Source organism: Oryx dammah, unplaced genomic scaffold, assembly GCF_014754425.2.
Source record: "Oryx dammah isolate SB20612 unplaced genomic scaffold, SCBI_Odam_1.1 HiC_scaffold_21, whole genome shotgun sequence".
Lineage (NCBI taxonomy): Eukaryota > Metazoa > Chordata > Mammalia > Artiodactyla > Bovidae > Oryx > Oryx dammah.
This window is the reverse complement of record NW_024070205.1, coordinates 74924306-74949983: the sequence shown is the minus strand read 5'-3', so window position 1 is coordinate 74949983 and position 25678 is coordinate 74924306. Positions and strand designations below refer to the sequence as shown.

Here is a 25678-nt window from a genome sequence, read left to right as displayed (position 1 = left end):
AGAGTTCAAGGAATAATGACCCATGGCCTCTATGTGTGTGGCATACACACACACACACACACACACACACACACACACACCCCTAATAAATAAATGGCAGGACTGGAATCCAGACCCAGGCAACCTGGCTCTAGAGTCTGTGTTCTTAACCATTTCACTGAACTGTCTTTAACTGGAAGAAATGGAGGTAGCCATAAATCTAAGTCGCTGTACAGACCATTGCTAAGGTCTGTTCCTTCTACATTTACAGTGTTTTATACAACTGGCCCTTTCACTCTGTTCTTCCTACCATTGCCCTAGTTTAGGTCATCTTCATCTTTGCCTGATTGATTGCAATGCTTACTGTATCATCTTGAGCAGAGGTTCTCAATCCTGGCTGCACATTAGAATTCCCTGGAGAACTTTTTTAAAATGCTGAAACTGGACCGCATTCCAGATCAATTAAATCAGAATCTCTGGGAGTAAGGCCTAGGTCACAAACAGTGTGGTGTAAAAGCTTCCCAGATGATTCTAACGAACAGCTTCTCCACATCCCAATCTACCTGATCCACTGTTGCCAGATTTAGCCTTCCTGGAATACCCTGGGGGTCAGGCAGTTTCTCTGTGCAGTGGCTTCCAGAGGTCTGTGTCCTTGATGCTCAAGATGTGGTCCTTCAAGATCAGCACTGCCTAGGGGTTGGAAATACAGAGTCTTGGGTCGTCCCCACCCCACCCCACCGCCCCCAGATCCGCTGTAACAAGAGCCCCAGGTGACTGGTGTGCACAGTTAAGTGTGTGAAGTCCTGCTCTATTCACAAAGGTGTACACTCCTTGGCTTGGTGTTCAAGCCTGTCTACATCTGGCCCAACTAGCTTTCCAACCTTATTTCCTGTTTCTGCTCTGCTATTCCACAGCCAAACAGAACACGAACTCCACTGGGCCTTTGCGCATCCTGTGATTTGAACTTATGTGTCCGTTCATTACATCTCTGTGTGTCGAAGCCATACCCATGTTTTAAGGCCTCATGCGGATGGGACTTGTTTCTAGAATCTTTCTGGATTCTCCCAGAAGGAAGAATGTACTCCCTCTTCTAAATTCTTACAGCATTGTTTTCGTTGTTCTTTCCTTAGGGCATTCAGAACTATCTATCTTATATTATATTATCTTCCCTTTGAGGACTTGAATAAGCATTTCTGATTCATTATTCAGCCTCCCACAGTGCCTAGTGTAATTTATGATCCATGCTTATTAAATATTATTGGATGAATAAATGAATGAGTGAATTTAAGAATTAATGCCAAATGTATCTTATTTCCCTCTATTTTCTGTTTTTGTTTATCACCCTGACAATTTGGGACATAATTTTTCTTTACAAGCCAGTTCTGAGCAATGACTGTGGAGTCTGAGAATAATGAGAACATATGACGTTTCAATACAAGCCAGAAGTGAGAGTTTCCTCCAGATGTTTCATCTTCAGAGATCCTTGTCTTTTCCAAGTCCTGTTCTCTTTATGATAAGCAGTCCTGAGAGAATAAAATGTTATTTTAGTATATGATAAATGAAAATGGAAGGATTGTTTGCTTTAGAAAAATGATTCAAGGTTGGACTTATTCTCTTGATAACTCCTCCTAAGTTTAAAGTAGCCTGATTTTTAGTACTATATTATATTCTTAGCTTAAGGACACATTTACTAGAAATTAAGGTACAGATGTGCTGAACTGCTCTGATTAAGATCACACACAAGGAATAGGGTTTTTTTCCTCCAAGGCTGGGAGAATTGATTTCCTTTCTGATAAACCTGGTACCGGGCTTCATTTTCCCGAAATAATCAGTGAATATTTCTTGAGAGCCAGCTATGTGCTCTGTGTTGTACAGGTATTGGAAGATATAAAACAGGTTGATTGTATGTTTCCATAGGGGGCCATATCTGGTTGGGGAGAAAAGATTTTTAATATAGGAAGCAATTAGAGATAAAGCAATAATGGTCTCATTAAGAGATCATTGCTATAGGTAGGATATAGATATGATAAGAGGTCAGTGATAAATCATCAGAGACAGATAAAGGATCCTGAATAATCAGGAGCATACTCATGAAACGAGTGGGATTTAGGTTAGTCTTTAGAGGTAGATTTGTGTAGGAGAGAACAGCACATTCAGGAAAGAAGAGGCAGCCGTGTTCGGTGGTGAGAGGCTAAAGGGGCGAGTGAGGGATGGATCCCGGAGCTTCCCTAAAAGGAGGCTTGAATGCATTCATCCAACAAATGTCTGTTGCACATTCCTTGAGCTCCTTCAGAGTAGACGCTATATCTTGGGACATAACAATGAACAAGTACCGTCTTCCACTTGGCACTTTTAATAGAAAAAGGAAGCAGGCACTGAACACATCACACAGTTAGGGGAGCTGAGGGAGGTGTTGCGGAACAAAAGGACAAAGAGCTCCAAGCACTTGTCAAGGGGGCTTTGCCACTCCTTTGCTGTCACTTCTTGGCTAGGTTACTTTAATAGCTTCCTGTTGGAAAACTTCTCCTGAGGAGCCATCTACTTATTCAACAGACCCCTTTGAAATGCCTGCTGGGTGCTGTGTTCTGTGCTGATTCCTTTGGAGACTGAGATAAGCTCTGGAATCTTGGCAAACAGGGAAAAGAGACATGTAAACAATATAACGTAAAAGGGGCTTTAACAGAGGTATGAGCAAAATTTTATGAGAACACATATTTGCCAAAGCAGTGGAAAATTAAGTTTAGGTAAGTAGACACCAAATAATTTAACAGACAAGCAGGGGAGTGAAGATTTGGTGCAGAGCATGCTGGTGAGCCCTCTGGGTTCTTCTGTGGGAAAGGAGACATGAAGAAAATGGTAAAAGAATGAATGAATTTTTATGGCAGAGAAGGCCAAAATGGAGGTTTGGGGGAATAATCCATGTACAGTGTGAGAGCAAGCAAGGTTAGAGAAGAAGGACTATATTCAAGTATTTGGGAACCTTAAGAGGAAATGGGGGACTGATTAGGTAAAGAACTGTGACTGCCAGAGGTGACCCAGGCTCTCTAACGTGGTAGCCTGGAAGAATTGGAGCATCTGTGCTAGACGTGGGGGTGTTGGGGGAAGACCTGTTTTGAATGGTGAGCCTGCTCTGAGCATGTCGAGTTTGGTGCAGTAGGAAGCCTGTCTGGTGGAGATGCTACTGAGGTAAGAGGTTTTGACTAGGATAACAGAGAGCAGACTCTAAGGTATAAAAGTGATCATGGAAGATATGCAATTATGTGAACTCAGGGAAGAGAAAGAGAGGAACAAAGAGCTCAACCCAGGACCCAGGCTTGGGCACACGCACTTTTAGGGAGTAGTGTTAATTATTAGAAGTAAAATTTACCAGGAGAGGATGCGGGAGGGAAGAAGGAAGGAAACAAAGGAAGGAGAGAGGGTGGTGATTTTTTTAAGCACTTAGAAGGATGGAAAGGATGTAGGTATGTCTGATGAAGCTAGCAGGCTTTCAAGTAGAAAATCTGTAAAAGTCAATCCCAGCAATTTCTTACTGATATTCTCCCATTATAAGCACTGTGAGGCAAAGGTGACTAAAATGAGCCCCAAGCCCAAGAACTTTGAACCTATTAGACTGACACATGAAATTGCTGATTTTGGGGAGACACAAAAGGTCACAAAGTAGCCAGTTCATGTGGTCGGGCCTAATAGAAGAGGTGATGAGACACACACTGATGCAGGGGACACAGGCAAGGTGGTGAGAAGCTCAGTTAGGGAGTCCAGGCAACACAGGAGCCTCCCATGGAGAAGAGGGTTTCTGTTACTGGAAGTCTGTCTGTGAAATCCTGAGCTACACCTCACCTGGTGACCTTGAGCCTTTTGTGCTGCGTCTCTCATTCTCTTCTTTTTGCCCCAGTTGAACCCGTGGCAACTGCTTGAAGCAGTTGAACCTGCTTAAATCCGGGGAACATTTGAGGATTCTTGGTGGCTGGAGATTTCTAGCTTTGTCTTGTTCGTACAGTGATGAGACTCTACTTCTCAGGGTAACGCTGGTGGCAGCACCTGTGTTTTTCCACTTTCCACTCATCTCTGCTTTGTAAACTGCAGCCAGGTATTCGGATGTTTGCACGTACAGGCGTTGCTGTAGAGAGACAACCACGCTGCTGAAACTGAGCTCACTCTTGGCAGCAGCACCACCAGACCATGCTTGAAACATTTGTTAGCAACTGAAAATTGGCATTTGGGTCTCAGGAAAGGCTTTTTAGGTATATCTGTTTTGGTTAAGGTGTAAGTTTGGCAGCTCTAATAGACCCAAGTAATAGTATCTTTCACAAGCAGAGCTTGATTTTTCTCTCCTATTATTATCTGGTCGTTAGCTATCCTGGGCAGCGTTGGGATCCCTATTCCATCCCTAGAGTGTTGCCCTGGTTCTTCATGACCCAAGATGGCTCAGACCATCATGTCCCCATTCCAGCCAAAAAGAAAAGCATAAGGGTCAGGAGCAGATACATCCTTACCTTTTAAAGGTGCAGTCTGGAAGTGGCATGTACATTTCTTCAGCTCACGTAGACTCATGGGTCTACTGAGCTGCAAGGGAGGCTGGGAAATGTACTTATTAATCTAAAGACCAGAAAGTAGAATTTCTATTAGTGGAGGGGGAACATGGTGGGGGGCAGTTAGCACCCTCTGCCGCATTGTCTGTGTGCGATTCACAAGAGGGCAGGCGTATGAAAGACCATGCCACTCATCCACTTTGAGAAGTGCCGTAAATGCACAAAGAAGATGGGGCGTTATGGAGGTGAGTTTCGGTGGATGGGAAATGGAAACATAAAAGAGCCAATACAAGTTATTAGTTTTATAAGCTTAATTCAATGGAAACAATGCAGCAGTTGTAGAAGCAGAATAAAAAAATTGGGAAGGAAGCATTTTAGACAGCAAGAACAGTGTTGATAGAGGCACAGAGCTGGGGGAAACATAGCTGGTTGGTAACTCATGTGTTTTTCAAAAGAACAGAAGCGAGAAATGTGATAGGGACATAAGCCTGAAAAGTTGATAGGAATCACAGATCACAGTGGTCTGTGAATGCCGGGTGACAAGAGGTTGGGCTTTATTCTGTAAGCATGGGGGACCCATTGATAGTTCTGGAGCATATTTATAGATGGCTGTGCTTTGGAAAGGTAACTATGGCAACAATGCATAAGATCAGCTGGAGCAGAGAGACTGGAGGGAAACGTGTTAGGAAGGGATGGATGGCAGTGAGCCTCAGGTTAGTGGGAGCTGATACTGAAGTCATGCCCTGGGAACTCGACAAAAAATGGGTCAGACAGGAGGGCAAGAAGCAATTAAAGTCAAAGAAGCTGGGACAGAGGAAGGGCTGTGGCTTTCCTGGTCTCTGGAGGGGCAGTTGTACTCTATTTTCATTCAGCCGGCGAAGTGTAGCCTCGATTCCGCTGACTCTGGGACTGGCCCCTAGAACGGTTCATTCTCTGCCCAAAGCATCTCAGCGGGCGCTCGTTGCCTCCCCCGGGGCTGTAGCAGCTGTTGGCCCAGCAATGCCGTGAATTTCTCTCCTTGTGCTGCCAGGAGAGCAGCTGCCAGCGGGAGCCCTGGACAGACGCGTCTCAGGGACGTGGAAACTATTCAACTTGGGATGGGGTAGGTTGGCCAGGGCTGAAATTGGTCTACATGGTTTGTCCCACCCTTTTCCAGGCCAGTTTCTCAAGCTGGCTGGATTTCAGCCCCTCATACTGGGTTAGGTTAGGTATTTTGTTACAGTCTTAAGTGACCGCATTTAGGGACCAACGTTGCTGAACTGCTATTTTCATCTTTTCTTGGACAGCTTCTTACTTGGAAGCCATTACCCTGTCTCTGGTTGGCTTGATTTCCTTTTCTGCTTTTCTCCCACTCACCTTTGTCCTCTCCGACACTGTCTCAGTGCAGACACTCTCATTAAAGCTCACACAACTGTGATTCCATCGCAGAGTCTGACCCCGTGATTCCCCCTCCTCTTCTCCTCCCCCTACAAATAGAACTATAGTGATTTTCTCTATCTTATTCTGCTTTGTTTAAGACAAGTCGTGTGGCTTCCTTCATCCCTTTGCTTTGTAGGAGGACCCTATTAATGTTTAAAAATTCTATCTGCCTGATTTAAGAGTGGAGATATTATGTGAGGGTAGAAAATCTTCCTAGGGAAGATGCTCTTGCATTTTCTTTGACTCCTTGAAGAGTCTGAATGTATTCCTATTTGTTGCTAAGCCTTTGATTGTCTTTTTAAAGTGGAATCTGTGTTAATATTACCCAGCAGGACTCTAATTGATAATGCATTTGTTTGGCTTTTTCATTTTTTTCGTAGACTTGCGTAAATTACCTTTCAGTCATAGCTCATTCGGTTTTGATCTCGTACTTTCAGTAGCTCAGTTTTTTCTTTTACTTTGAGGTAGGGTTATGGGTTTGGTTTGGGGTTTTTTTTTTTCTATTGGGTTTGAGAGGAATACTCCTACATTGCTACCCCACTGTGTTCCTTACAGAGACCTTATGCTGCTTTATAACCCACTGCCAACATCTTGTCTTTTTTCCCAGCTTTTCCTTCTCCTCAACAACAAATATTGGTTGAACATTTTTAAGGTTACTAGTCTAGCCTCTTAGAGGAGAGAGATTCAAAAAAGTGGAAGCAGTGGTTCTTTCCCACAGGACTTTATACTCTCGGGTCAAGTCAGCGGTGTTCCATCGTGTCCACGTGTGTGAGCCCATGAACTGTAGCCCACCAGCCTCCTCTGTCCATGGGATTTCCCAGGCAGGAATACTGGCATGGGTTGCCATTTCCTACTCCAGGGAGTCTTCCTGACCTGCATCTCCTGTGTTTCCTGCACTCAGGTGGATTCTTTACCTGCTGAATCATTGGGGAAGCCCACTAACTTTATAATCTAATCAGGGACAAATTATGCCTGGATGTAATAACACAGATCTTCAGTGTAGGGCAGTATGGGGTAAGTACCAAGTGTGTGCTACAGAAGGCATAATGCCAGTAAAGTTGGTCAGTCAGCAGACTTTCAAGAGGGGAATGGGATTTGAACCAGGCCTTAAAAGTGGCTAGAATTTTGACAGATGAAAATTGAGGGAGGGGAAAGATGTTGTAGCCAAGAGTAAAGTACAAAGCACTTTTGGGGTACAGTAAGTAGACTGGTTTGGTTGGGGAATGAGTTGTATGGAGGTCCTGGGCTAAAGTAGATAGGACCATACCTTGGTGAAGCTTCACTCTTAGCTAAGAGATTCAGCCTTATGCAGTGGACACTGGAAGCCAGTGAAGGTTTGCACAGCACATGTCCAAGCTGAGGTGTGAACTGGATTTAAGGATGATTAACCTTAACCTTGATGGTGATGGTTTGCCAAATGACAAGGAAGCTGAGACAGTGGAACCCGTTGTCATGGTAAGTAATGAGGATGTAACTTAGGGTGGGATGGTAGGGATGGAAAGAATAGACACTGGCCCTTCCATCCACTTAGCATGCGTGCGTTGTGTCCTTACCGTGTGCCACACGCGTGCCAAGCAGACAGACACTGCCCTCTTCTCTCCTCCTGCAGCTTCCAGTCTGGAGGCTGAGGGAACACCTGGTGTGGTAAGACTCCAGGAACTGCTGACTGTGGGATTTGGGTTTCAAGCGATCTTGGCAGGACAAAAGAAAGAGGGCTGTGAAGTTTCTTTTGGACTTGGGTGACTGGTAGATTAATGGTGCCTTTAATATAAATCCCAAAGTTAGGAGAAGGAGCTGTTTTTGAAGAGCTGAAATATGTGAAATTTGGTTTGGGGTTGTTAAGTTTAAGACTTCGGAAGGATATTGAAGCTGAGATTTCTGTAATTGACAGAAAATGAATGGCTTTAGTCAGGGCTAAAGATCTGGACTATATTCAGAGCTAATGTGTGGGTTAGTTAGAGATTTGGGGCGTCCTCATAGGGAGATGATAGTTGAGGCTGTGGAATGTTTGACTTCCAACAGTAAAGGTGTTAGGAGTTTAAAAAGGGAAACTTGTATTGTCGGTGGTACTCAGATTGCAGAGAGTGAAAAAGACATATTTATTTGGTATCCATTCAGTTCACATCTGGGGAACTAATTATATACAGGCATTGAGCTAGGTACTGGGGACAGGAGTCTGGTGGATGCTCCGCCTGCAGTACTCCTTTCAGTGGGAGCTTAGACATGCAATTCATTAAAGAGAAATTCTCGTAACGTCCATGTTCTCGTGCTTGGGCCCAGTATTTGAACGCACAGTCTCTTCAGTTATATCACCTGTTGCCAAGGGATTTTTTCCTCTGGAGTTGAGTTCCAAATTGCCCATCAACCTCCCTGGACAGCACTGGGTTGAAAAATAGAGTCAGTCGGCCGTGGAGAATATTATAGCTGTGATTGCAAATCAGAAGAGTGGAGGGCCAGCAAGTTCCTCTTTGAGTACGGTGTGCTTTTGAGGAGGGAAGTAGGAAAAAGCCTGAAGCTGCCAGAAGGAAGAGCCCTGTATTCCCTGGGACTGGTGTGTCGCTCGTTTGCTTTGGACATATTTGGGAGCTGTGTGTTCCTTCAGGGAAACTTTGCCCTGAATTAGCATCTGGTGTTGAGCAAGGGTTGGTTTCCTTTTGCCATGGCTCAAGCTGACTTGGTTTAGAAACTAATGAAAGATCTGTTGGTGAGTTTTTCACTAGCCTAGTCCATATAGAACTGTCAGCATGGTTGGGTCCTTTTTGGAAGAGTCGGGAGGTCTCCTCACACGTAGATAAAAGACGATGGAAAAGACACAGGCAATGTGGGGAAATCAGCAAGACAGAGTAGTGGTTTGTCTTTTGAATAGAGGTAAAAATTCATTTGAAAGCTCTGTGGCAGGCTTTAAGACTTAGCAGAAAAAGCTGAGAGCTTTAATCCAGAGAAATTTGGATCTTTCACTTATAGCTGTGTGACCTTGACCATGTCACTTAACCCCTTTTCGCTTCAGTTTTCTTATCCATGATATGTGGAGAGTAAAGTGTACCTTGAAGATTTGCTCTCAAGATTAGATACAATATCTGTAAAGCACTAGCCAAGTGCCTATAACTTACTTTTTGTTGTTCAGTTGATAAGCCATGCCTGACTCTTTGCAACTCCATAGACCGCAGCATGCCAGGCTTCTCTGTCCTCCACTATCTCCCAGAGTTTGCTCAAATTCATGTCCATTGAGTCGGTGATGCTTTCTAACCATCTCATCCTCTGCCGTCCCCTTCTCCTTTTGCCTTCAATCTTTCCCAGCATCAGGGCCTTTTCCAATAAGTAACTTACTAGCTGCTCAAAAAATGGTAGCTGACCTAATTGTCATCACCACAGAAGGAATGGAGCCTGACTGTCAAGATCACAGGTTCTGGAACCAGATTTTCTGGGCTCTGATCTTGGATTTTCTACTCACTAACTATGTGATTTTACATGCGGGTTGTTAGCTGCCTCAGTTTTTTCATCTGCAAATTGTGGATAATAATAGTATCTACTTCATGGAGTTGTTATGCTGATTAAAGGAATGTGAAGCCTTTAGGACAGTGTTTGACCCAAAGTAAATGTAAATATCAGTGACAGTTTTTTCTTGTCCAACTCCTGAGGAGTTGGGACCAAATATAGCTACACCATAGCTAATAGTAGATCAGATTCACCATTTATTCCCTGAGCAGAATTAAGCACTCTTAAGCCTAGCCCTAGGTAACAGTATGTCAGTCTCCATTTACTTCAGTGACCGCTCTGGGCCCTCTTGAATGACAGACTTTCTGCTTCTTGATTTTTATGATATGACTGCCTTGGGATGAAATATGTAATTAAGTGACTCTGTGTAATTATACATCAGTTCTTATAAGAACTCAGCAGTTGTGTGTTTTGTCCGATCAGGTGTCTTGTTTGTTAGGCGTCATGAACTGCCTTGAACCGGGTAGTTAACCCTGACTTGTTATTTTTAGATTCAGGCTCACCATCATCAAGAAGAGGAAATTTGTCTTACAACTACCCTCTGATGTCCTTGCCCTCACAGAGTTAATAGTTAGCACTAATTGCCTAATCATTAAAGGTGTAGTGTTGAGGCCCACAGGTCCCAACTGTGCCCCAGGTGAATAAAAGAACACCAGTCAGTCCTGTTCAGCCTCCTGCAGCAGCCACCGGCAGGACTGGCAGGCCAGGGCAGCCCAAATCTCAGTCATGAGCACAGCAAACTGTGGTTTATGGGGCTGTCTGTCTCATGAGGCCAAACAGAAGCTTACAAGCTTCTGCATAAATGACTTCATATCATTCTTTTAGTGCAGGGAATGATAGAGGGCAAGTTGGGAGCAAAACATGCTTTGATGCACAGTTGGGAGGATGTTGGAAGCTGGGGACTTCCTATGTCTCGTGGGCTCTGCTGTTGAGATGTCAGCAGGACACACCTTGGTCTTTCAGCTTGCCAGGCACAGACCCTGGTGATCTTGTCCCTTAACACCAGTGCTGGGCACAAGGAACTCTTAGTATTCATTTTCCTGGCTCTTGTAAGCCCACAACAATTCCACAGTAGACGCAGGAAGCAATGTCCGGTGGGTTCTTTCTTTCTCAGAAATTCATAGCCAATTAAATGATGACTTTGATTCAGTTCTCTTTTAAAGGCAAAAGCCATGCCGTCTTTATTGGGAGATGGCTGTGTTAAGTGGGAGGGTTTGCAAGATAAGAAGAAAAGACTGTCTCTACTGTAAGGACACTCATAATTGAAACCGGGAAAAATAAGACCGATCGGAAGAGAATAACAAGCACACGTGTGCATGTGGGCACACGAATCTAAAAATAGGAGCCCGTGTAAAGCAGGTTTCAGTCGTCACCGGGAGGGAGGGAAGGTGGAGGGCTTGGGAGGTACTGGTGCTTGGCTCAGCCAGGGAGAGGTACAGGATGGCAGTTATGTTCTCAATTAGATTTGGTCCCAAGCTAATTGAAGTAAAGACTTTAATATCTAATTTCTGTGCTGCACTGAAGTATCATGCTGTGAAAAGAAACAGAGTCATATGGGAAGAGCTCAGTGTTAATGAAGGATTTAGGGAGAATGAGAAAAAAGTAGGGGCTTGGTTTTTCAGATTTGAAATCCTTTCCACTCTCTCCTGCCTTTATATACCTCCACCGGTCGTTGGATCATTGCCCCTTGGGTTTTAATTCAGGGAAGATCAATGAACACAGCTCTGCTTCTTAGCATATTTTGGGTGCCGCTGGTTAAAGAGCCAGGATTAGAGAATGAATCGAACAAACTAGGATTATCTTCAGCAGGAGGATGCTGAGCTGTGTTTGCCGATTTCTGCTTAAGTAGTTGGGACAGGGCACCCTTGCATGAAATTCAGACATCCCTCCCTGGCAGCCTCTGTGTTAAAGTAGAGGTTGCAGAACAAGTCTGGCAGCTCTCAGCCTGAACCCTTGTAAACAACAGATGTTCATAACTAAGTTCTGGGGGTGGGGGTGGGGGTTTCTGTTGATGCTTGAAATTCTTTGAATTTACAGGCAGCATCTCGAGGATTTAGCAAAAGGAGGAAGCTGTACAGAATTGATGCTGCAGCGTACAGGTGGAAATGATGCTGCACACGTTTCCTCTGGAAGACAAAGCGCAGGCGTTGAGCGGACTCCGAATAGAGGGCAGATAAACCCAGGAAGGCAGGCACAATTAAGAAAGGCTCAGCTTCTCAGGGTTATTGACTTTCTGCCTTTCTCCCCGCCTCCCTTTCTATACATGGGCTAGATTGCAGCTGCCTCCTTGATTCTGGTTTCTCTGGTCCTGGGTAGAAATGTGTGCCCTTCCCTACCACCAAATGCTACGTACACACACATGCACGCGCTCAGGCAGGTGTGCCACACACAGTTCCATTAGCACTTCCTGGTGCTTCTAACATGTGGATTAAGTGGTATTGTTAGGGGCTTTGTCTCGGATGCTAACCTGATTCTTGTGCATTCTAAATGTTGGTTTTGCCAGGTCTCAGTTTCATCAGGAATTGGAAGTGAATGAAGATAATGTGGCTTACAAAGAATTCAGTTATGCTTCTTTTTTTTTTTTTTTTAACCTCAGCTCACTAAACTCCCAGCCCCCAGATATACATACTGAGTATCCAGACAGATGATGACTGATTAGGACAGCCATTTTACAATGTAGTTTGGGGAAGCCATATGGAAAAAATACATATAGTACATCTTTTTAGTAGGCATTCCTGATATCAAATTAAAGAGTCTATAGAAAAGTTCTCACCTTTTAATCGAATGACAAAAGTGATACGTCAGATCTCAACCTATTTTTGAGCCATTCTAGCCAGAAAGAATTGGCTTGGAAATCTTGGATAAGATTTTTCACTTATTATTTTGGGGGCTGAGAACTTCCTTATGCTATGCCCACTCCGGGCCCTGGTGTGAGTTAGCATAGGAAGTTTTGCTGAACACCAATCTTAGTATGTGGGGTTCACTTATCCTTTCAGCAAACATTTATTCAGCACTTATTCTAGGGCAGTTCTAGGAATTAAATATGCACAGAAGACTAAGCCAGTATTTTAGCTTAGAGAGGTTACCGCTTAGTGTGAAATATCCTAAGGTTTATATATATGCATCTATGACTGTGTGTGTTCTGACAAGGCATAGAGTTTAAGATTGAGGAGCCAGGATTGTTGGGTGACCTCCTTGGTCTCTTGTATCATTGTGGTTCAGTAACAGACACTTGGCTTCAGCAGCAGCAGCAGTGACCGACAGCTTCTGGCAGGTGCTGGGTCACACAGATGGATAGGACCCAACCTCTGCTCCCAGAAGACTGAAGACTTGTGAGCAAGACAACACAAAGTAGCATATATTTACTGCCAAAGGAAAGATGCAGGAACTGATTTCCTTTTCATCCAGAATGAGATCTTTAAAAATTTTTTGGACATTATTTTAGACTTATAGAAAAGTTTCAAGAATCAGTCAGACAATTTCTGTATACCATTTCCCAGATTGTACAAAAATATTAACATATCAACATTTGCCTTATATTTCTCTTTCTTTCCACACACAACTCATGCACATACATATTTTGTTTTTCTGAAACACTGAGCATAGGTTATGGACATGATACCTTTTTAATCCTCCATACTTCAGTGTGTATTTACTAAAAATAAGATTGTTCTCTGACCTAATGGTAATATAGTTATTGAAATCAAAGTGTACATATTAACTCAGTAACATTGTGTAATCTACAGGTATTCAGATCTACAATTTGTTTCAGATATTTCCTTTTTGGCAAAACAAAGTCCAAGATTATTCATTTCATTCAATTGTCTTATCTGGTTTCCTTTAATAGTGGAAAGATTTCCAGGTCTCTCTTTGTATTTTACGACACTGATATTTGAGGGGAGCACTCAGTCCAGCTATATTGTAGAATATTCTCCAATTTGATACTTTCGTTAATGTCTAATATTTCTTTATTTGGGTTATATACTTCGGGCAGGAAAACCATAGAGAGGATATCCTCTTGTTTTCAGTGTATCGTTCGTGAGTTGTCCCATTTGAGGCCATGTCCTTCTCCAGGGGATCTTCCTGACCCAGGGATCGAACCCGGGTCTCCTGCACTGCAGGCAGACGCTTTACCCTCTGAGCCACCAGGGAAACCCAAATATTGTGTTATTCTTCAGACCTTACACTCACTAGTTTTAGCATCTATTGATGATTCTTTTTTGAACCTATTATTACGATGGTTACCAAGTGGTAATTTTTCCAGTTTCCATCATCCCTTCTACGTTTATCTTATCACTTGGACTCTACTGTAAGGAAGGGGTTTCTCTCCCCTGCCATATTTGTTTGGTGGTGTGTTTGTTTGCTTATATCAATGTGAATTCATGGCTTCTAGTTTTATTCAACAGATTTGCAATCTTTGATGTCTTTATTTTAAGGGTCACATTATCCTACATTTGGCTGGTAGAGTCCCTTCAGGCAGGCTCCTGTGTCCTTTTTACATGTCCCCATCATCCTTTGAATACTTTTTATACTTCCTGGTACAGCAGCAGGTTCTAGATACATTTTGTATTTCTTTGCTTCAGCTTTGGAGCCGTTTCATCAAAGAGCCTTGGTTTCTTTAGGGGAAAATTGTTTTTAGAAACAATGGGTGATAGATGTGCTCCTTGCTACTGGAACAGAATTGTTTATAGTCCCCCTGAGTAGATAGAAGTAGTGAATAGCTATATGTATGCATATACGTATACCCACATGCTTCTATATCTCTGTCTATCTATCTATATTGGAGCCTATGAGTAAACATCAGTATCTTCAATTCAGTCCAACACTGCGTGTTTTATTCTGTTTTCTCCCCTTTCCATATTTGTGACTGTGTTACCTGAACACCGAGAGACCTGATCCCCATTATCCATATATGTATTTAATTGCCCATCCCTAGAGTACACAGAAAAGGCAATGGCATCCCACTCCAGTACTCTTGCCTGGAAAATCCCATGGACAGAGGAGCCTGGAAGGCTGCAGTCCATGGGGTCGCTAGGAGTCGGACATGACTGAGCGACTTCACTTTCACTTTTCACTTTCATGCATTGGAGAAGGAAATGGCAACCCACTCCAGTGTTCTTGCCTGGAGAATCCCAGAAACGGGGGAGCCTGGTGGGCTGCCGTCTATGGGGTCACACAGAGTCGGACACGACTGAAGTGACTTAGCAGCAGCAGAGTACATACAAAGTAGTTTCAGAATCGCTAACCCATGCTCTGAAAAAGCTTGACTGCTACTAATTAGATTTCAATACTGGCTTGAAGGTCTTTGTTTTTGTCTGTTTTTAGCCTTGGGAACCAAAATAGTGTTCAAAAGGCCACAAAGCATACATTGAGGACCATCCTGTGGACCCACGCCCCCCTGCGCCTGCCATGACTCTGAGAAAGCCCTCTTAGGGACTGGGACCCTTGCCGATTTCTCCTAAGGCTACTCCTGTCCCGTTCTCATTCCCCACGATCACTTAGTGTCGCATTTAGGGAACCAAGAATCTAGCTTTCGTCTCAGTTCTTGGCTGTGACTGTGAGGACTCATGCAGCTCACGTAATGTGCTGATGTGGGGCCTCTGAAGGAGCTTGATCCGGCCCATCAGAGGCAGAGCCTCGGGGCCCTGCTCCTGGACACCGGGACTTGCAGAAGCTTCTGCCCTGTTTGCTGACTTCCAGTTCTGATGGCCCGCTTGCTTCTCCTCCTTGGCCCTCCTCACTCAGATGCACCAGCCTCTCCAGTAGTTCTTTTGCATCCGTTCTGACCTGGACATTCTCTCCTGTCTGGGGATGGCGTCCAGACTCCCCTTCCTCTGCTCTGTTTACCCCTCCTCCTCTGTCTCCCACACACTCATTTTATTTTTCTCCTTCCTCCAGACGCATGTAACAGGGTCAGTGCCGCTGATTCCAGCTGTTCTGAATCTTGCCTGCAGCTTAAGTTCAAAAACAGATGGGCCCAAAGCATCCTAGATGCTGTGCCAATATCCACCACATGAACACAAATTACTGAAAAGCATCAGGGAATTTTAGATTAGTTTTGAGGTCTGACTCTCTGTCTTCTCAGTGGTCCTCCCTGCCCACTCCCCCATCTCCCCTTGCCCCCTCTCACGTTATACCTTCCGTCTCTCCTCTGTGTGCCTCATTCGGCAAAACCTTAACCCCCATACTCATCCTCTCTACACACAGATAGGTGTGGGATGAGATGGTGTTGACAGTCAGTCTGGGTTACAGGCTGCACCCTTTTGGAATCTTGCATCAAGGACTAAGGAATTTCTGTCCTCTTAGTCATGTAGGGAAAGTGAGGCTTGGTCTCTGTGTCTTCCAATGTGGGTATTAGTAGGCCAGGGAAATCATTACATTGGGACTAAAGAGTATCTTCCTCTCGTGACTAATCCGTAGGGGTGCACCAGGTGCCAGCGCCACAGGCTGCCCTGGGTGCTCTGGACAGGGAGCGTGCTCTGGACAGGGAGCGTGCTCTTCGGATTGCTGTGACATTGGGCCCACACCATCGCTTTCAGAAACCTTATGCTTGGAATTTGCCATGAGCTTTCTCTCAGTGTTCAGAGAGCATTGTTTCACTTCAACGTTTCTAGTCACCCTGAATATAAGAGGAAGGGAATCAGTGCGGTGGGGCCACATATCTTACAGGGTACATTGCAACACTGGCAGTCATTTACAGAGCATCAGGAAAAAGTTGTTGACATAGCCCAGTAATTATTAGGTGTCTACTGTGACCAGAGCACTAGACACCGTAGCAGTTGGCCCAGGAGAAGTCCTCAGGGGATGGGCTTCTGAAGGTCAGGAACCCTTGACTCGTGCAAATTAAGATGTGTGTGCAGATGAGACCCTCCCTGCTCCCTCTCTCTAAGCTCTCCCTCTCCCCCACTTTTTTCCTCCCTTCTTTGAAGGTGAATCAGTTCAGTTCAGTCGCTCAGTCATGTCCAACTCTTTGTGACCCCATGAATTGCAGCACGCCAGGCCTCCCTGTCCATCACCATCTCCCGGAGTTCACTAAGACTCATGTCCATTGAGTCCGTCATGCCATCCAGCCATCTCATCCTCTGTCGTTCCCTTCTCCTCCTGCCCCCAATCCCTCCCAGCGTCAGAGTCTTTTACAGTGAGTCAACTCTTCGCATGAGGTGGCCAAAGTACTGGAGTTTCAGCTTTAGCATCATTCCTTCCAAAGAAATCCCAGGGCTGATCTCCTTCAGAATGGACTGGTTGGATCTCCTTGCAGTCCAAGGGACTCTCAAGAGTCTTCTCCAACACCACAGTTCAAAAGCATCAATTCTTCGGCACTCAGCCTTCTTCACAGTCCAACTCTCACATCCATACATGACCACTGGAAAAACCATAGCCTTGACTGGACAGACCTTTGTTGGCAAAGTAATATCTCTGCTTTTCAACATGTTATCTAGGTTGGTCATAACTCTTCTTCCAAGGAGTAAGCGTCTTTTAATTTCATGGCTGCAGTCACCATCTGCAGTGATTTTGGAGCCCCCCAAAATAAAGTCAGCCACTGTTTCCACTGTTTCCCCATCTATTTCCCATGAAATGATGGGACCGGATGCCATGATCTTCGTTTTCTGAATGTTGAGCTTGAAGCCAACTTTTTCACTCTCCTCTTTCACTTTCATCAAGAGGCTTTTTAGTTCCTCTTCACTTTCTGCCATAAGGGTGGTGTTATCTGCATATCTGAGGTTATTGATATTTCTCCCAGCAATCTTGATTCCAGCTTGTGTTTCTTCCAGTCCAGCGTTTCTCATGATGTACTCTGCATAGAAGTTAAATAAGCAGGGTGACAATATACAGCCTTGACGTACTCCTTTTCCTCTTTGGAACCAGTCTGTTGTTCCATGTCCAGTTCTAACTGTTTCTTCCTGATCTGTATACAGATTTCTCAAGAGGCAGGTCAGGTGGTCAGGTATTCCCATCTCTTTCAGAATTTTCCACAGTTTATTGTGATCCACACAATCAAAGGCTTTGGCATAGTCAATAAAGCAGAACTAGATGTTTTTCTGGAACTCTCTTGCTTTTTCGATGATCCAGCGGATGTTGGAAATTTGATCTCTGGTTCCTCTGCCTTTTCTAAAACTAGCTTGAACATCTGGAAGTTCACGGTTCACGTATTGCTGAAGCCTGGCTTGGAGAATTTTGGGCATTACTTTACTAGCGTGTGAGATGAGTGCAATTGTGCAGTAGTTTGAGCATTCTTTGGCATTTCCTTTCTTTGGGATTGGAATGAAAACTGACCTTTTCCAGTCCTGTGGCCACTGCTGAGTTTTCCAAATTTGCTGGCATATTGAGTGCAACACTTTCATACCATCATCTTTCAGGATTTGAAATAGCTCAACTGGAATTCCATCACCTCCACTAGCTTTGTTCGTAGTGATGCTTTCTAAGGCCCACTTGACTTCACATTCCAGGATGTCTGGCTCTAGGTGAGTGATCACACCATCGTGATTATCTGGGTTGTGAAGCTCTTTTTTGTACAGTTCTTCTGTGTATTCTTGCCACCTCTTCTTAATATCTTCTGCTTCTGTTAGGTCCATACCATTTCTGTCCCTTATTGAGCCCATCTTTGCACAAAATGTTCCCTTGGTATCTCTTAATTTTCTTGAGGAGATCTCTAGTCTTTCCCATTCTGTTGTTTTCCTCTATTTCTTTGCATTGATCGCTGAGGAAGGCTTTCTTATCTCTTCTTGGTATTCTTTGGAACTCTGCATTCAGATGCTTATATCTTTCCTTTATAAGAAAAGTATTCACCTTTGAAGAATACTTGGAAGAAAATCCTCAGATTCTCAAAAGGGTCTGGGGTATGTAGTCACCCCCCAGAATATCTCATACTGTAAGCTGGAATGCATACACAGACATCTGTATGTTCTTTATGCCAGTGTTATAACCAAGAACAACACGTTTTTAAGCAATACCTAGATATCTTTGCTCTGTGTGATGTGCTCTGGTATTTCCTACTTTGTTCTGTGTTATTCTGTCCCACCGTCTTCTGTTTCATTCTCTGAGGAATGATAACTGGTGACCTGCTAAGTTGACTTTTTAAATGCCACTAATGGGCTGTATCCCACAGTTTGAAAAACATTGTTTTAAGAACATTGGTTCTTAACATTTTGGCGTGCATAAAGTTACCTGGTATAAATATTTAAAATGCAGACTTGAGCAGCCCTGAACTTGTAGCAAATCAGAATCTCTGGCAAGAGGGCCACAGGAATCTGGATTTTAAACCGGCACTGCAAGAGATCCTGATGTAAGGTGATTTAGGGTCCTGAACACTCACACTTGGAGAAATTACTCCCTAACGGACTTTGGAGCTTAGCTGCTCCAAGCTTAAGATTACACATTTGCTTAGAGACGGTAGAGCTTAGTGGGTATCCTCTGAATCCAAACTGAGAATCTTCCCGTTATAGTTGCCCCAGTTACCACGCTCACTCCTGGACCTTGCTGTGCTTTGATCTTGCTCTTTTTCCAAGATCTGTTATGGCCCCTGTGAAGGCAGAGAAGGAGTTAACTGGGGCCATGGAACGGGGCGCGAAGGAACTGAAGGGTCATTGTACAGAGTGGCCGGGGTGTGGTCAGCCTCCAGTAGGTGCCCAGAGTCAGCCCCAAATTAGAATGGGGCGGGATTGGAGACTGCTTTTCCTGCTCACTCGCCTTTCATGTATAACCACATGCAGCGCGTCAACATGCTTTCCGGCGCCGTTAGGCACCAGCAGTTTTGCTCCCTCTGGGTTCACGGACCCTTGGTATTCCTGTTATGTGTTGTCTTAGAATAGCTCTGCACTCTGGGGCTTGGGCAGCTGGACACTGCCCATTAACTCTTTCAGCACCAGTGCTTTATAGTTGCTAAGGGCATCTTAGTTGAAATAGAGCAGCAACCACAATAAAATAAGAAAGCAATTGCTAGTCAGGAGACCTGGATCCTTGCCTTTGCTCTGCCACTATGTGTGACCCCAGGCTCCCTGAGCCTCAATTTCCTCACTTAGAAAATAAAATGACAAGTTTGGTCAGACTTTAGACCATCTTGAAAGTCCCTTCTACCTCTGAAATGCCACAGTTATGTTTTGTTTTTCTTCTTATTTTTGTACCCTCTGCTGCTTCCTTTTACACTGTAGAAGTCTTCCCTTTAAAGCCTCCCCTAGGTCTCCGGTCCACAGGAGACTCACTGAGGTTGGGAATTGCCAGAGAACCAGATGAGTTAATAACAACAGAATGTATTCCTATTTAGTGCTCAGACAAGGTACAGATTTATAAAGCAAGTTCACTGCAAGCTTGTATAATAAGGCCTGGGAATCTGGGGACATGTTTGTCTTTTCTGACATGACTCTGGCTACTTTGTTTTGTGAATGTAAATACCTTGTATGAGCTATCATGTAATAATAGTAGTTACAACAATAATAACACATGATGATACTGATTTGTAGGTATAGAACACTTTAGTGTTTATGATGTTTTTTAATGGACATCACCTCCTTTGACTTGACCTTTTTGATAGCCGTGTGAGTTAGGCAGGGAAGGTCTGCTGTCCCTACTTATTTTATTAAGCAGATGAGAAATGTTGAGGCCCAGATTGCATCTGTGATGTATCCAAGTTTACTTGGTCAGCAAGTGGCAGAATTAAGACTAGACTGTAGGTCATCAGCATGGTTCAGGGCACTTTCCACAGAGTACTGTCTTGCTGGGATGGGGTAATCATTGTTTACCCAGGTGCCTTAAAGACCTGTAGAACTCAATAACCTACTAATCTGGAAGTTGACCAGGGCATCTCTTACTCCATCTAGCCCTTTAAACTTTTGCCAGCAGAGTATCGGCTGGTTAATAATGCTGTAATTTAGAGCACCCAAGCCAGTGGGTGCACAAAGTCAGTCACTCAACAGCCACCCAGATTCACGCTGCAGTCGTTGATTAGGTAGGGTTGGTGGAGGCTGAAGATGTTAACTGTTCTTTACATGAGTTGTCTTACTGTGCACCATGCTTACTGTGGAGCTCTGTGGCTGTGACATCTGTCATTAACCAGTGCTGATTAACTACCCACCCATTCTTGGTGATAGACATTCATTGAATATTCCAAACTATCTCCTGTCCTCAAGAGACTTCCTTCCAGTAAGGCAAGATAAATTTCAAAATAACACATGAGAACTGATGACCACGCAGCTGATCTGATGACTATTTAGACTTCATTATATGTGGTTCTATAGTTTCACAGATTTCTGGCTTGGGAAGATCCTTGGAGAAGGAAATGGCAACCCACTCCAGTATTCTTGCCTGGGAAAGAAACCCCATGGCTAGAGGAGCCCAGCGGGCTACAGGCCACGGGTTGCAAAAGAGTCGGACACGACTCAGCAACTAAACAACAATTATAGTTTCACAGGACCAAATCATATTGCTTTATTTCTCCTTTCTCATTGTTATCATGAGCCAAGTAAGGAAACACATTGTCTCAATAACAGGTATTCTGCAGGGGGCGGTTTAAATCTTAGGGATACCCTTTCTTCCCAAGCGGCTTGTTGGTACTTGATATGTGTAAGGACCATTTGCCAGGCAGGAAGAGTTATTGACTGTCGATTAAGCTTCTCCACTTCTGCCTGATGCTGGAGAGATGCCTTCTCCCAAGGTAGTGGTTAATGCTTTGGAAATAAGTGTGTGGATTTCTGAGTGACATCATTCCAGTTTGGCACAGACAGGTATTTATTTTTCTACAATGAACTACCAGGAGTGAGCCAGACTGTCTGTCTCAGTCATCTCCCAAGATTTCATTCATTTAAAAAATCTGCTAACACATCTGTGAGTATTTTTTTCTCTGTACGTTTGTCATGCGCTATAATTACTTATGGGGTTTCTGGTGACATCTTGATTAACCAGACAAGAAAAAACTGAAGAAATAATTGTAGTGTTGTTCACTGATTATTCTATGGAATATGTGGATCCAACTGTTATGGTAGATGATTATAAAATTTTTTTTAATGAGAAACTTATATGACTTTTTTGTTCTTTGGTTATCAGTCATATCTTTGTTATGTCTTTTACTTTGCTATGATATTATATTTTAATTAAGTGAATTAATCAGCTCAGAACTTTAAATGATTATAGCCTATTTTGGGGAGCTGTCGGGGGGAAATTTTAATACTTAAGTAAATGTATAGGCCCTTAGTTCTCTGGATCATATTGGTATAGTTTTTCTTCTCCAGCATTTAGATTGTACCCAGAGTGCATTAAGAGGGTTTAGTAATCTCTTTGATTATGCCTCCCTATAGTTCTAAGAATGCTAGTGGCAAGACATGGGACGTAAATAAAGGGAAGGACCCAGGTCTACAGCAGCCATGAGTGGTCTGGTGGGCAGGTAAATCTTCTAAGTCAGCCAAATCAGGGTTTCACAATGGGTCAGCCAAGTATCAAGACTGGGGTAAGATGTGGGCTAAAGCTGATGGACAGTTTAGGAGCAGAAAAGTCATGTCTTAGATCCAGGAGGTCTGCAAACATGGAAGAACCTGGTCAAAAGTAAGAATTGTTCTCCCTTTAATGCTCAGAACAGTTCCTGGTACCTAGTAGGCGCTCAATCAGTATTTGTTGCATCAGTGAATGAAATAAGAAGACTTTTGAGATCAAGGAAAGTCTTTCCTTTCGAGAGAAGGAGGCTGGACAGTAAGCTGCCAGAAATCTTGGCAAGAAACCAGGGTGGAAAATACTCATATCTTAGGCCAGCCACCCTTCAACAAGTTCTCTTCTTGTGACCCACAGAGCTATCTTGAGTAAAGCTCTAACCTCCCCTCCCCACCATGAACATGGGCGGGGTAGGGGTGGTTGAAGGGAAGACAAAATCTCTCACCTAGCGTAAATTGATGGAGACATTTCCATTCAGCATCTATTAATACAGCGGCTCGGGTTTGGGAACCACTCCCAGTTCTCTGACCTAACTCAGGGCTACCTTGGTCCTATGGTCATTCAGGAGATAGTCATTAAGATGTCATACACCTGCTAGTCCAGTTCTCAACTTCAAAGCAGATTCCGAGGCTCCCGGCTCTCGAATATGCCATTATCCCAAGGGTGTGGCTGGACTCCTTGGAACTGATCCAAAGCCACAAGAATTCCATTTCCATACAGCTCTTCCCCCACACGTGATTATAGGGGACAGTTTAGACTATTTTGAGTAAGGTGGGTACACCACTGCCTGAATCCTTTCTAATCATCTGTCTAGGCCACTGAAGACAATTTGTAGTATTAACTTATCCCTGAAAAATGGAGAGCTCATTTCTCCATATGTAGAATATACATTTTCTGCCTTTGGCCCTTTTTTCTTTCTGTCTCTGAACTTTCCTCCTCTGATCTCATTGCTGGCAAAGCTGAAGCTGTCGCTGTGATAAGCTCAGGGAAGTGTGCCTGCCCCCTCCCTGTCTGCCCGCCTGCCTATCTTTGAAAGATGCCTCCAGGCTCCCGCTGTACTACTGGGTCACACAACCAGCAGCAACCATTACAGGCAGAATCTTTTTCAAGTCAGTTCCCACCTTGGTGATTTTTCCTTCTTCTTCTTCTTTTAACGCCTTCCCCAGCAAATCCCATCCATCCTCTGGCTTATCTGGGTCAGCAAGGGTCTGATTTTATGCATGGCACTGTCAAGCCATAAATCCGCTGAGGCTTTGCCTCTCTATCCAGCAGGTTTGCTCCTGTCAGCATCAGCAAAATGCATAATAGAGAAAATAAGCCAGAAAGGCTAATAACACTCATCTGAATAAAATAATCTCTTTGGCTGCCTCAGTTCACTTCATTTTAATCAAGGCACCAGGAAGGAATTTAGGTATAGAAATCTAGCCTCCTGCTTGTCACCAGTTGCCTGTCCAACTATCATTAAATGGTCCCTTTTATTATTATTATTATTTTTAATTTTAATCCTCCTCATAGCTAGGTACTGAGTAATCTGTATTGGAAGATGTGTTTGTCTAACTCATTTGGATTTTTGTCTAACAGCACATATATGTCTATTTTTAAAAGTGAGAAACCACCTTCTTAGATGTATCGATATTTGCATCTTCATATACAGACTGGCAGGTTTGAAAGGAACGGTGGGAAAGGGGGCCCAGTGGAAGCACAGAAGCACCCAGGGTTCTGGCAATCTGGTCTCACTGTGGCTTCCTTCCTGTGTCCCTCAGCACAGTTCCCTGTGTGGAACGCAGGGCTGCTCCTTCACCTTGCCCCTTGAGGGAAGGGCAGTGGAAGATTAAATTCTGCTCTCCCGTTGGTATCTCCCTCACGTCTTCCTAGAGACTTACAGCTGCTTGGTTAATTGCCTGTTGCTGCTGTCTGATCCCAGCCATTATTTGCCGAGGGCTGTGCATTTGCAGCAGGCTGCGCTCTTGGCCCTGGCCCAGGGCCGGGTGAGGAGCATGTCGGAAATTGATGAATGCTGAATCCTAGTGTATTTGGAGATAAAAATAATACTTCTTCACATTTGTATAGTGCTTTAGTGTTGATAATTTTTTTGCACCCACCATCTCATTTTAGCCACACAACAGCCTCGTGAGGTGGGCAAGGCAGAGACCACTGGCCCAAAGGGAAACAAATCTCAGTAGAGCACCGCAGAAGCTCAAGCCATCCCAGTAATGCCAGGCTTGCATCATGCAGCCTGTCTGCAGATCTGTGAATATAGCAATAATTAATTAAATGGTACCTTCAGCCAGGAGAGCTTGCAGGTTTGCAGTCATGCTTTGGAGATCTTGGGGGAGCTAGATGCTCAACAACGGGGCATGTGTCCATTCTATAGGTGAGACAGCTGAAACCGGACGGGGGGAGAGAGAAAAAAAGGGACGTGCACTCCCGGGGTCGACGGAGACTGAGTCAGCTCTTCACCTTAGTGTTTTAGAGGAATCCCTTTAAGGATTTGATGGCTAAGTGTGTTGAATGTCCATCAACAGTTTAAGTTGAAGGAGAAGAACTGGGCTAATGTATTTGACGTTAATGATTCAACTGTACAGGTTTAGCTCTTTCAGTGCATGTATAATGATCATCTTGTCTGTGGATGCTTAGTTGGCTTGTGACTTTCTGGGCCTCCTTTTTTTTTTTTTTTTCCTCTTTTTTCTGACTCCAGAGTCATTCCCTCTCAATTACAATATTACATTTTCTTGATCTTCCTCCTTGAAAAAAATTTTTAAGTAAGAAAAAATCCTTCTGGATATTTTGTCTGCTTTTTAGGGATTAGTGTTTGAGGAGGTTTGCAGCTGTTCAGCGCATGCCTAAGGGATTCAGACCCTTTTCTTTAAAGGCCCAAGTATCACACAACCTAAGACTCCAGGGGCAGGGAAAGTAAAGAAACTGTACAAACAAATGATAGATGGAAAAGATATAAAGACAAATTTCAATCTCCTGACCAAACGAAGCTCCCTTGGCTCTAGCAGCTCCAAATAAAATCAAGCTGCAAAGCTGCTGAAGCAGGAAACCGCTCTAGCAGAACCTTAATATGCTCCCTATGAAATCACGTCTCGTTGACTTGTTCGTTTTCCAGCCTGAAGTGTGTTTCGCCTTTGTTCGTGTTGGCTGGGAAAATCATCTCTACAGCAGAGTTGTGTTTCCCTCCTTCCACATGCCCCATACCTCTCCCACATCACTGTCCCAAAATAAATAAATGAATTAATTAAAACACCTCTGTTGGAAGGAGAAATAAGTCCAAAGAACTTATAAGTCCAAACTCAAATAAGAAATAAGTCCAAACTCAAAGAACCAAAAATATTATATGAAAGCTACATTAATAGTAAAAGAGAGTGGGAAATCCTGGGAGAAACAGACAGCGGAGTCTAATATTATTTTGTTTCAGGGCCAGACTCCTTTTTTAAAACAAAGATTTTTACACAGAGCTCTCATACATGCAGCAGATTAAAGCAGTGTTTTATTGGTGTAAATCTACTTTTGAAGTACCAATTTATAATCAGAGGGAACAGTGAGGCTGCGTTTATGTACCCCAATTATGAATCAGAGTTATAAGTTTATATCAGTTTCAGCATCAAAGTTATTTTAGGTGCTGGTTTGTGTTGTTTGGCATCAAGAAATCCTGACTCATACAGATGAGTTGTCATAATCTTGAGATAGTTTTAAATTGATTTAGATGCTTGAAAAAGAAGGATGGTTCTTGTTTTAAATTTGAATCACTGACATTACCTAGAAGCTATTCCCATTCTCCTTTATCAATATTAACTGGATAAATGGGAATGTTTAATAAACTTTACAGCATTGGTAAT

General features: G+C 43.7%; 1 protein-coding gene across 5 annotated transcripts in view; it reads left to right on the top strand.

The window, feature by feature from the left end:
- Positions 1 to 25678, top strand: part of SRGAP2 (SLIT-ROBO Rho GTPase activating protein 2) — a 255522-nt gene that overhangs the window by 103675 nt on the left and 126169 nt on the right. The gene's annotated exons all lie outside the window — the stretch shown is intronic.